This window comes from Felis catus, chromosome F2 (assembly GCF_018350175.1).
Source record: "Felis catus isolate Fca126 chromosome F2, F.catus_Fca126_mat1.0, whole genome shotgun sequence".
Lineage (NCBI taxonomy): Eukaryota > Metazoa > Chordata > Mammalia > Carnivora > Felidae > Felis > Felis catus.
The window spans coordinates 39,970,029-39,983,195 of NC_058385.1; the positions used below are offsets into that span (position 1 = coordinate 39,970,029).

The window sequence follows — 13,167 nt, forward strand, 5'->3', positions numbered from 1 at the left end:
AAAAAAATAGGTGTATTGAGTTTTACAAATGACTTTATTACTGAAATTATCACTCAAACTATTGGTGCTATGTATGTATGAATAGATAACACTGGTATTTGGCTGGTTTTGAATGTTTGAAAGAGTGCACTGAAGTGTTTCCATCTTCAACAACTCCTGTTAAATTTAAGTGTTCCATTTCTTCAGTAAATTTCGATACTCCATTTTGCTGACACGGAAAGGAGAGAAGATAGAGGGAAAAAGGAGGCTAAGTCTGTTGGCATTAGGGTTGACAGATAAAAATACAGGATACCCAATTAAATTTGAATTTTGGATAAACAATGAATACTTCAAAAAAATTTTTTAACGTTTTTTTTTTGTTTTGTTTTTTTGGTTTTTTTTTTTATTTTTGGGACAGAGAGAGACAGAGCATGAACGGGGGAGGGGCAGAGAGAGAGGGAGACACAGAATCGGAAACAAGCTCCAGGCTCCGAGCCATCAGCCCAGAGCCTGACGCGGGGCTCGAACTCACCGACCGCGAGATCGTGACCTGGCTGAAGTCGGACGCTTAACCGACTGCGCCACCCAGGCGCCCCTCAAAAAAATTTTTTTTAACATTTATTCATTTTTGAGAGTGAGAGAGACAGAGCATGAGCGGGGGAGGGGCAGAGGGAGAGAGGGAGACACAGAAGCCGAAGCAGGGTCCAGGCTCTGAGCTGTCAGCACAAAGCCTGACAAAGCGCTGGAACTCACAACTGCGAGATCATGACCTGAGCTCAAGTCGGACGCTCAAGCGACTGAGCCATCCAGGCGCCCAAATACTCTTTTTTTTTAGTGTATGTCCCAAATATTCCATGGGATATTCTTATACTAAAAAATTATTTTTTCTCTAAAAATTAAATTTATCTCTGAGTCCTATATTTTTTTATTTGCTAAATCTGATTAGGAAGCTATTGCAGTTGATGACAGTAGAGACGGAAAAAAATGAAAGGTTTTGAGAAGCAGTGATTCTAATATTGACTTTTTGGACCATCAGTTACTAACTCCTAAATACAGACCATCCTTACACCCAATTCTTCTCTAAAAAGAAAAGAGTTAAGAGTGTTTAGTGGTTTTAGTCTCAGTACTACATCTCCATTGCAAAACTAGCATCTCAGTTGCTACATCTCCGAGGCAAAAGCAGTTAGTTCACCCTTGTGTCTCCTGGATATTAGGTTACCGTAGAGGCTTGCGTTGAGAGTAACATCATACAAACCAAAGTGCCCCTCAGTAGTAGAGGAAACACTGCCAACAGCAGCATCAAAAACCACAAGAGCCTCTTGTAGGTTGTGTTTCATACATCTATGTACAGTTCTCACATCTTAAATTTTACATAATGCGTTTGTCTTATTAAAAATGGAAACAAAGAGAATGTACTTCCGTCCATTAATTTCCTCCAGGTGCTTTATCCTCTTCTCTTTGTTTCCCAGCTGGTTTTGTATTTCTTATTTGTTTTTTTTGTTTTGTTTTGTTTTTTGTTATTTTGTTTGTTTGTTTGCTTTTTGTTTGTTTTTGTTTTTTGTTTTTGTTTTGTTTTTGATTTTTGCTTTCCAGTTCTTGCGTCTTTATTTGCTCTTTGAAACAAAGTCAGCAGTAAAAAACAAAAAGCCATTAAACCAATGGAAGCATGCCTATGGTTGCTGATTTAGGTAGCACTTCATCTAAATTGGAACTGTTCTTTTAAATTAAGAAAATTGTTGTTTTATCGGAAGGAGCTATATATAAACATACATATATATATGACATATAAATGTAAACATATAAAACATATATATGTAAACATATATATATATATCTTCTTCAACTGATGGCAGGTCACAAGTTTAAATTCCAGTCAACCATATAAAGTTATACCTCGACCTTGTCTGGCCAATGAGCCATCGCTTAGACTACAATAATTTCCCATTCTGTCCATTTATCCAAGTCAAGCAGGAGCTAGCAATGCAGCAGATGAGAATCACATTTATTTAAAGCAAGAGCTAGTCTTTGGTTTATAAAAACGTTCCCTGGGCATTCTGAAAAATCATTCTAACACTGTCAAATACAAGTTTGAATTCCAATTCTTTCATTTACTTGTTTTGTGTCCACAAGTAGTTTATTTAACATTCCTGAACTTTGGTTTCCTTTTATGTGATGGGATAAATAATACTGAGCTTACAGGTGTATTGTAAGTTTGTGTAAGGCAATGCCAACCTATATATTTTTTATGTTAAACTACAGGTGGGAATGTAAAATAGTATAGTCACTTTGGAAACATTGTAGCAGTTTATTTAAGCTTAAATATATACCTACCATATTACCTGGCCATTCCATTTTGAAGTATTGAGCCAAAAGAAATAAAACTATGTGTCCATACTAAGCCTTGTACGCCAATGTTCATAGGAGCTTTACTTGTAAAAGATAAAACATGGAAATAACCTGAATGTCCATTGATAAGCAAATTGATGAAAATTTTGTGGTATATTCATACAATGTATTATTACTAAGCAACAAAACAGAATTAACTAATGATACATGCAACAATATGATGAATCTCAAGATAATTATGCTGGACAGAAGAACCCAGAATCATACTGTGTAATTCACTTTATATAAAATGCTAGGAAATGCAAATTACTGTATAATGACAGAAAGCTCATCAGTGCTTGCCTGGGATAGGAATGGAGGGAGGAAAGTAATACAAAGGGGGCAAAAGTAAACTTTTGGGGCTGATGGAATTATATGTTACCTCGATTATGGAAGTATTCCACAGGTGTACATATGTCAAAGTCATCAAAATACACATTCAGATATGTGCACCTTAGTATGCCTCAATAAAGTTGAAAGAAACAAAATACAAAGTGGTATCATTATTATTAATAATGGTTTAATATCAAAAAGGAAATGCTCTTGTTTAAAATTGAGTGTGGTCAGGGGCACCTGGTTGGCTCATTCAGTTAAGCGTCCGGCTCTTGACTTCAGCTCAGGTGTTGATCTCATGGTTCGTTGGTTCAAGCCCCACATAGAGCTCTGCACTGATAACATGGAGCTTGCTTGGGATTCTCTCTCTCCCTGTCTCTCTGCCACTCCCCCACTTGGGTGCTCTGTTTCTCTCTCTCTCAAGATAAATTAAAAAACTTAATTTTTTAAAATTGAGTGTCTTCAGTTCCTCCCCTTGCTGCTCGGATATCTAGAAATCTCTACCACAAATTACTGTTACTCTTCTAACTCAACTTTTAGTTTACCCAACACCCTTGAACTCTCTTTACATAAAGTTTCATCTGCCAAATGATTCCTAACCTGTGCTCCTTCACTTCTAACACCATGAAGACCACGATTCCTTCTCCTTGCCCCAGAAATCCTGAGCAGGCTGGCTTGCCATCCTCTTTTGCCTTTTTCAGCAGCAAAGATCACATGGAAACGTGACAGAGAATGTGTGACAGGCCATTGATGATGAATAACATAACTTCTTTCTCCTAATGAAGGTCTCTTACGAGATGCGAAGAGTAAGTTTATAAGATAGAGGGAAAACTTAAGGGAATAAAAAAAATGAATAAAAGGAAATAGGAGAAGACAAGAAAAGAACGCAACCAGATTGTATCAACTCTGTGTGGGTACATGAGTTGCTTTTTGAAATCAGTGTCTTTCCACAGAGTTACGGTCCTGTTTCCACTTTTCTGTATTCTTTTTTTATTTTTTTTTTAATTTTTTTTTCAACGTTTATTTATTTTTTGGGACAGAGAGAGACAGAGCATGAACGGGGGAGGGGCAGAGAGAGAGGGAGACACAGAATCGGAAACAGGCTCCAGGCTCTGAGCCATCAGCCCAGAGCCTGACGCGGGGCTCGAACTCACGGACCGTGAGATCGTGACCTGGCTGAAGTCGGACGCTTAACCAACTGCGCCACCCAGGCGCCCCGTCCACTTTCCTGCATTCTGATACTCATTCAATCCATATGTAGAAGTATGAACAACCTTCCACAGGTATGTCACATCATATACCTCTTTCAAAGATTTCCCTTTGCTTCCCATTCCTGATGACTACCAGGATCTTCATGTTCCCGTATGTTCCTGTCCCTGTTTACCTCCCCAGCCTTACTTTGCACTGACCTTCCCCACTCCCTTCACTTGTTCTGAGCAACCTCACCTTCTTTGGAATGCATCATGGCTTTTCCCTCTGTGTCACAGCTTTCACTTGCAGTGCTGTCCCTGCTTCTCCTTCGCCTCACTTCACCAACTGCCGCCATCTTTCAGGCAGGGCTTAGTTTGACAGTCAGACAGTTTGAGACCATTGAGTAAACAGCAAACTAAACTATACACTCCTGTTATAAACCCTTGTGAAAACTGTAAGTTGTACCTTTTCTTTCTGTCACTGACCAAATTTTTTTGTATTATATTTATTTGTATGATTTATTTGTTCGGTGTCTCTCCTTCACCAGATCCTTTATGTAAAGGACTGGTAAGTAAGTTTTGTTAGTTTGAAGTTTTGTTTTGTTTTGTTTTGTTTTACTCTTCATTATACCCGTAGTCCTAAGTATATGGAGACTGGCACATAGTAGGTGTTCAATAGGTATTTGTTTAATGAATAAGTGAACGAATGGAAAAATGACAAATGATTCGTTAAAATAGAGTCTTATCCTCTCATTACACAGGAGAAAATTGAGGGTCAGAGAACATATTGCCAAATTAATACATACTTTCTTAGTCATAGAAGAAACAAAAAAGAAAATAAAGAAAAAGAGCCAGGTACAACTAACGGAATAAGAATTCATGTCATAAATATAAGCTTCAGTTTATTTTTAGTTGCAGTGAAAGTACATTTAGTTACATTTTACACTTTAAATCAGAATGCTTGATTAGGTCCAATGCTGCTCTCTCAAAATGAATAATCTCATAACTTTAGTCAAATAATCCCCTAGAGCTATGTTCCTGTACCTTGGGCCACATCTGCCAAACCTACTTGTGATTTCAACTGCAGCTATGGTAGACACTTCCACACACACTTCCAGTGCCCTCTCTCCAGTTCTTTCCTCAAGACTGTTTACAAACCAGCCCCAGTGCAAGTACAGTCTGGAGGGGAGGGGGAGTTAATATCTCTGGATAAACCATCAACCAATGGGTGATAAAGTGAGCAGATAAATGCCTCAATCTTCTTGTCTTTCATGGGGACAATTTGGAAATGCTTTCCACCCTAGCCTTAGAAAGTTCCCAGAGGTTCTGACCCACTATCCACAATGATGACCACCCGATAACCAATGAATCCATTATTGAATTTCCCTCCTTCCTTGTCTCGTTCCTCCTACTCACTCCCTCTTCCTTTTAAAATTCACTTCTCAAGTAAACTACCTGTACCCAAGTGCTGTTTTAGGCTCTCATTTGGGTGAAACCTAAATTTAGACATCCTTATTTATTTATTTATTTAGGTATTTAATATGGGCAATCCTGGGCACTGGAGTTTCAGATTAAATGGAATGCCCTTGTCCTTTAAAATTTTAATAATGGGATACAAAAAAGTGTAAACATGGTAAATTATAATACAGAAGAAGCTTTGATAGATAAACACACAAATGAAGTTGGGAATAAATTATGGAGCTGTTATTTTGGTGGAGGGATCAGGGAACAATTGAAAAGATAATGAAGATTTGAGGAGTCTTGCAGGATCGATAGAAGTGTATTAACAAGACAAGGGGTTAGAGAAAAGGCATTTAGGATCAACAGGTTCAAAAGCACACAGTGAATCACAGAAGGACATGACATATGCTGGAAATAGTAAAACATTCAAAGAATCTGTAACAGAGGTACTAGGGCTGTGCTAAGTACTGTGGGATTGGTCACCAGAGGAGGGATGTTACAGGCAGTGAAGTGACATAAATATCAGAAGAAGAACTCTAAGGGATAAAACCCCTTATTTTATACTGAAACAATGTGTATGCATCCAAAGCTTTTAAACAAGGAAGTTACACCAAATCTGAGTTTTTGAAAGATAATTCTGTTACTCTCAAAGAGAATGAATGATCCAGAAGTGGGGAAAATGAGGCAGGGAGACATCATGAAGGTGGTGTCAGTGAGAATGGGGGGAAAGAGAGGATTCAAGAGATATACTTTACCAAAACTGACCCCTGAATATCTAAAGGCATTCCAAGTGTATCTATGGTTGTTTTTTTTTAAACGGTTGCCCTAATACCTCCATCATTCCCTGTTTTTTGCTCCTTTATGCGTAACCTATTCAGCCGAATCAAATTATATGGATGTTAAACATGGGACACTGTTGTCTTGCACTGATTCTTTGGAACCAAATTTGAGATGAAGATTTGCATGTAGGGAGTTGACTGACACCCATGGAGCAGTGAGGAAGGTAGGGTTGGGCAGAGGGAAGATTTGAACCACCATGCACTTACAACAGACGCCTCTAGCATCCCTACAGGGAGAACTCCAGAGCTGAGTTGGTCCTTCAGAGTCATATGGCTCTGCAGCAAGGAGACAGGGCCTTTACAATGCTCCTTGTAGGCCACTCATTGGATGTGAACTATCTCTAGATAGGAGCAGTGGCCTTGGGCATAGTCTGTCTTCTGCTCCGGGCAATCCCCAGAAAAAAATTCGGCCGAGACCTGCCAGCTGCCAACACTCTCCTGCCACAAGAGAAGTGCGTCACCCTGAAGGGCGGATCTGACCGTACCCCACAACGTCCATTACATCCCTTCTCTTATACCCTGTCCCACTATCACGGTGAGATCCCAGAAGGTTCAACAAGATCCGTTTTAACATAAGGTGTTCCAACGCTGGTAACACCAGAGCGTGATCAACATTTTAAAGCAGAAAGACAGAATAAAGTCCTCCTCTATGAGGTCGTTTTATTGTTGCTGTTTTTCTTGAGAAGATGAATTCAAAATACTGTATAATCATTACTGGAACCCATGATTTATTTTAATTTTTTATTCTTTGGTTTTGTCAGAAACCAGTTGGTGGTGTTAAAAATAACTTATGGGTGGTGCCTGGGTGGCTCAGTCAGTTAAGCATCTGACTCTTGGTTTCGACTCAGGCAGGTCATGATCTCACAGTTTTGTGAGTTTGAGCCCCATGTCGGGCTCTGCGCTGGCAGCACGGATTCTGCTTGGAATTCTCTCTCTCCCTCTCTCTCTGCCCTTTCCCCCACTCCTGCTGTCTCTGTCTCTCTCAAAAAACACTTAATTTTTTTTTTTAAATAACTTATGGAAAACTTCTGAAATTTTAAGCGGTAGCGTTAAGAAGACTCCTTGACAGAAACGTCCCCTTGTTTTAAGTTACTGCTGATGCAGGCTGTCAAATAATGAGTGACCAGCGCTGGTACTAAGAAAATAAATTTTAAAATAAGTCACAATGTCAGACTGCAATTTCTGGTAGGTACCCATAGTCAACAAATGTCGTAATATAAATAAATAAGAAGAATTGAGTGATTCCTCCCACTCTGGTGACCAAGAAACAGTATTTTACGTCAGAACTCTACAATGTAGCAATGGCATTAAACTCCTACTCTGCCTGGCAAGAAAAAAAGCCCCATACATCAGACCCAAAGCGGGGTCTGATCCATCCTGTTTTTAAAGCGTTCTGTTCCAGTTTACTAATTTTCAAAGAATTTCCACTTAAAATTTTAAGGCATGCATTGCCCTGAGACATAACCTCCCCAGAAACCCTCTTCCTCATCCTCTTGTAAAAGGCATTCTTTTTCCTTTTCAAACTATGATTCAAGGTATCAATAAATTTCTTCTAATAACTTGGTATAAAAAAGAAAAGCATATCTGGGACTTTGTTTTCCTAAATATTTATTTCAAATACTACATTTTCACAGTGGTTTTAATCCGAATGTCATCCTTAAAATAAATCATTATGTGTACTTCATGTGATCTTTTCAGAATGCAATAAAACAGATTGTTTTTAATGGCTGTTCCAGCAATGAAAAATATCTGTGTTAGGTGGAAACAACAAATTGATGCTTTTTCAATTCCTTTTAATGGCACGAGGATCTTTGCAACCTGCTGTGAAAAATATTCTCTTAATGATAGGCCTGTGGCACAACTTAAGGAGTCATCAAGAAATAAATGTGCCGCTGTCTGGTTGGCAGCTTGGTGTCCCTTAATTGAAGTGTTATAAGATTCTGTGCGGAGGAAAGCCTCCAGGGTTTCGTAGCTAAATGGCACGGACACCTCTGATGAGACATACAGATGAAGATGTGTCAATACAATCTTCACCAATTTGCTGTAATAGCGGGGACTGATTAATTTTATAACCACGGGTGCTTCTATTAGCTAACCTAAGGAATGATTTAGACTTTATTAAGCGACTTATTTCTAGCTTTTTTCAAGAGAGGCTACTGCAACATAGTTTATCTCTGAGTGCTACACTGTGGCACATTTTCTAATAAGGATTCCAAATTTATTAAAGAGAGGATCATGAGCTTGCCTTGGCTTATAGGAGGCTTAGTGTCAGTAACTTTTTGGGACTCCTAGTGTCTCAAATGCACCTCAATAATTTTGGAGTTTCTCAAAATGAAAGTAACTTCATATTTGAAGCGATTGACTTGGCAGGTCTTAAATACATTTTTAATGCGCAAAAAAGAAAATTGAAGTAACTGAATCAAGAGTATGTGGCTGTATATTTTTATCTTTTTCTTGATATAAAATTGCTTTAATATTTTATCATAATTGCCCTTGGACATCTAACATCATTTGGTTACACATAATCAACTAATGCTTTATATTTTAGGGCTTTGTTCAATAAAAAATTAATTATCATGCATGGGTGGGCAATGTATTTGGAGATTGAGCTACATGATTTTATGCATAAAACAGGCTCCAGTTTATATATTGAAACCAAAATTGCTGTAACATTCACAGGGCAATAAAAATCAGATACAGAGAGTCATTTAAAACTTCTGAAATGTGAGCCCAGGGACACACCTTTGTATTTTTTTTAACTATAAAAAGAAATGAATCTGCATTTACTATAAGTTGAATTTCCAGTAAATTTATTTAAAAAAAAAAAGACTAGGAACCCATTAAAAGCCATTTTATTCCACAAGCAGCCCTACTCAATGAGACCATTATTAGTCCTTAATACTATTACAGAGCTTGGTATTGTAAAATGCCTATTGTAGGAGATGCGATATTCAATAAATAACAATCCACATCCTTCTCTCGGGGCTGAGGATGTTTGTAGACAGCCTTTGGAGGGAAGAACAGACACATGTCTATTCCACTCCAGTGTTCTCTTTTTCTGGATTTATGTCAGGGTACAGAGACTACAGTGAATTTGAAAAGATCTGTATCCTCAAATTTAATTCAATTTTCCAGTAGTAAATAAAAGGATTCACTTGCAGCAAAAATATACAAAACATCCTGAAAATTTTATGATTATACTGTCTCATTCCTTCCTTCAAAAATGTGATAAGGTCCTAATTTGATTGTAAATGTAAATAATTCACTCAGAGAATAAATCAATAAACCAGAAATGAAATATATTTTCTAAGTAATATTCAAACATTGGTCTTAAAATGTTCTAGATTCCAGTCCTGGACTAGGGGATGTGTACCCTGTCAGGAATGAGGAGTTGGGTTCAAGTTCTAGCCTTGCTACTAGGTAGCTATACAAGTTTAGCTATGTAACTTCACCAAGTTTGTTAACCTACTGGAGGCACATTTGCTCCACTGGTAAAGCCAGGAGTTGACATTAGGTCATCTTTGAAGTTCCATTTCACTCTACTATTTTATTTATAATAAATCAGGACTGGTGGGGGAGGGCGCCTGGGTGGCTCAGTTGGTTGAGTGTCCGACTTCGGCTGAGGTCATGGTCTCGCGGTTCGTGGGTTCGAGCCCCGCGACGGGCTCTGTGCTGACAGCTCGGAGCCTGGAGCCTGCTTCGGATTCTATGTCTGTCTCTCTCTCTCTCTGTCCTTCCCCTGCTCACACTGTCTCTATCTCTCAAGAATAAATAAACACTAAAAAAATTAATAAAAAAATAAATCAGGACTAGGTTATGATCAGCACTTTGATATTACCATTTCACTCAGTTATTTTGAGTAAAAGTCATGCTTCTGAAGATTTTATCCCCTTCAGAAGAGCACAAATTTTAGGGCATTTCTTACTCATGGTACAAAATAAAATAGTACTAGACATGTGATTATTTATCTTATTTTGTTTCAGGTGAGGAGGGCTGGTAAGCAGTTTCTACGTGATTGCTAAAGACAAGGAATGGGTAGTCATTGGAGGCCACACAAAAACTACACCCGTAAATTATCAATGATGATGTGGGGGAAAAGCAAAGATTGACCATATGTAAAAATTGGGGCATTTCTGATTATTTTCTTACTTAACGTTTTTTGAAATTCATCTGAATTCCAACCACTTCTTATGCTAAATATGTGTCATCTATTTTGAATATGAGGAATGCATCAAAGTGTTTAAAGGCTTGAATAAAAAACAATTAGAAGTGTTAGGTGTTTAGAGTGTTTGTTTACTTAATCAAAGATTTCTAGTTTGTGGGAAGAATAAAAATGAAGTTTGTGTGAGGATTCCAAGAAACCATGGGATGGAGATTTAAGAAAAATAGGTGAAATATAATCGGTGATATAAAAATATTTTTGATGGTATACAGTACTGAAGATAAATGTTGGCATACATCCACATATATGGATATTTATTTATAAATTACATGCATGGGCTTCTGAACTAGGATCCTATGAACATTTTAATACATACATTAAAATAAATTTTTTAAGAATGAAGTCAAAATAAATCTGAATAGTAGCACTGCATTGTTTTTTATTTATTTATTTTATTTTGAGAGAGAGAGAGAGAGAGAGACAGTGCAAGTGGAGGGGGGCAGTAAGAGAGGAGAGAGAGAGAGAACCCCAAGCCGGCTCTGCACTGTCAGCTCAAAGCCCCACATGGGGCTGGAACTCATGAAGCATGAGATCATGACCTGAGTCGAAATCAAGCGTCAGATGCTTAACTGACTGAGTCACCCAGGCACCCCTGGTATTTTATTTCTGAACCTTAATGAATTCCCTTGCACACTCTCCTGAAATGCAATCACTCCATTTTGGAAGTCACTAAAATATTCTACCAGAATGAAATGAACGTTCATGAAAATGAAAACCAGCAGAAAACACTGAAGGAGGAAAAGGACATTTGGAAATGGAAGGAAAAGATAATCACAGAGAGGATAATGAAAATATGAAAACCTACTGGGTCTGAGTAAGTGGTAAAGTATAGTCAACATGGAAAAGACTAACATAGGAAATAATGTGAGCATCGCAAGACAAGATGTTGGGTATAACACTTAAACATATGGAGGATGCTCTCATCATAGAAAGGTTTTTATTGACCCTTACACAGGCTGAGACAGCTTCCCTATTGGGAAATATGATTTTAGAGTAAACCACTGAAGCCAACAAATTACAGAGAATGCATCCTCCAGAGCCAGCCCTGGTCTTCCCTCCCACAGGAGCCAAGAGTACATTTCCACCTGTAATCATTTATGGACAACTAGGCATTGTCCTCTCTGGGGCCTGCTTGTTGTACTCTATACCTGAGAACAAGGTTGTTAATTGTTCTTACAAAGAAACATATGAGTAAATACATATAACATGTTAAAATGTTATTAATATACTCCAAGTCTACTAAAACACATTGGTTTTAGCAGGATTAGCAAAAGATCATCCAAGTCTTTATGTCAAGGATTCTCAGCTGCCTTTGTTGGTAGAAGGAAATGTGTCTCCAAGCTTGGGTGATTAATTCATGACATGGTCCTTGAAGTTAATACAGAGCTTGGATCCATGAATGTTGGAGTGACTCAAAAGTTAAGATAAGCAGGGATCAATGTGAATTAGGCACTTCCTCTATGACTTTATTTTGGTAATATTAGAAACTGTTGTGTTTGTATCATAAAGATAGTTATCTATTTTGATTGCTTAGTCACGCCATATCTAAAAAGCAGTGTGACAGGAAGTGGCACAATATCTAACCTCCTTATGTCCCTTGAATATATAGGCATCCACAAGGGGACTAGAGTCATGGACATGTGACCACACTCTTAGACAACATCATAAAAGAAACACCTAGAGTGGATGGGGAAGAGCTGTGGATACGTAAATAAAACCATGCGTTACAGTTCAGCTTTTAGCATGTGTTCATGGTTTCTACGCTAATTTTTCATTTAAAAAAAAAGTCAACTGAGGGGTGCCTGGGTGGCACAGTCGGTTAAGCGTCCGACTTCAGCCAGGTCACGATCTCGCAGTCCAGGAGTTCGAGCCCCGCGTCAGGCTCTGGGCTGATGGCTCAGAGCCTGGAGCCTGTTTCCGATTCTGTGTCTCCCTCTCTCTCTGCTCCTCCCCCGTTCATGCTCTGTCTCTCTCTGTCCCAAAAATAAATAAACGTTGAAAAAAAATTATAAAAAATAAAAGTAAAAAAAGTCAACTGAGTATTCTATATTTTCATGCATTCATTTCATATTTCTTTAGGGTATCAAAGCATGATCCATAGACCACTTCTCAAGCTCCTTTAGTCTCAATTATCCTTTACATTTGTAAACAATTATTATAGACACCAATGAGATTTTTTTCCTATGTGGATGTGTTCATTGATAATTACTGCTAAATTCTTAAAATATTTATTAATAATTTATTAACTATTAATTTATTTCAAAAGAACAATAATAAGTCCAGGATGTGTTAAAATGTCATTTTTCTAAACAAGCAAGCAAACAAATAAAAATATTCCCTTTTCTAAAATCTGGAGGAGGCAGAATTTTCTTCATATGTATCAACTAAATAACATAGCACAACAGATGGAATGCAGACACAGATAGAAGAACCCACTTGTCTTCTATTGAGTCAGACATTAAGGAAAATACAAATAATGTTTTAAAATGTCATTATTCCCTAATCTTTTTAATAGTCCCTTCAGGAAATTGTGGATATTATTCTTGGTACTCTACTGAAACTCAACAAGCAGTAATTTCTTAAAGGTTAATTGTAATGTGGAATATGAAACCATATCAATGGATATTTTGTATCCTGTTACCTCAGAACTCTTTGGTCTTTCCAGTACTTTGAATGGCCCTTTTTAAAGGAAAGAAAAAAACACAGATGATTTTATAACATCCTACATTGCTAATTTGAAAAATATTGGAGGGCGCCT

General features: G+C 37.8%; 1 long non-coding RNA gene across 1 annotated transcript in view; it reads left to right on the forward strand.

Annotated features, from left to right (window-relative positions):
- LOC109496098 overlaps positions 1–10,810 on the forward strand; it is a 74,854-nt gene extending 64,044 nt beyond the window's left edge. The window contains exon 4 of the long non-coding RNA XR_006592648.1: positions 10,171–10,810. This is a non-coding gene — a long non-coding RNA (uncharacterized LOC109496098). The remainder of the gene's footprint in view (positions 1–10,170) is intronic.
- The last annotated feature ends 2,357 nt before the right edge of the window (positions 10,811–13,167 follow it).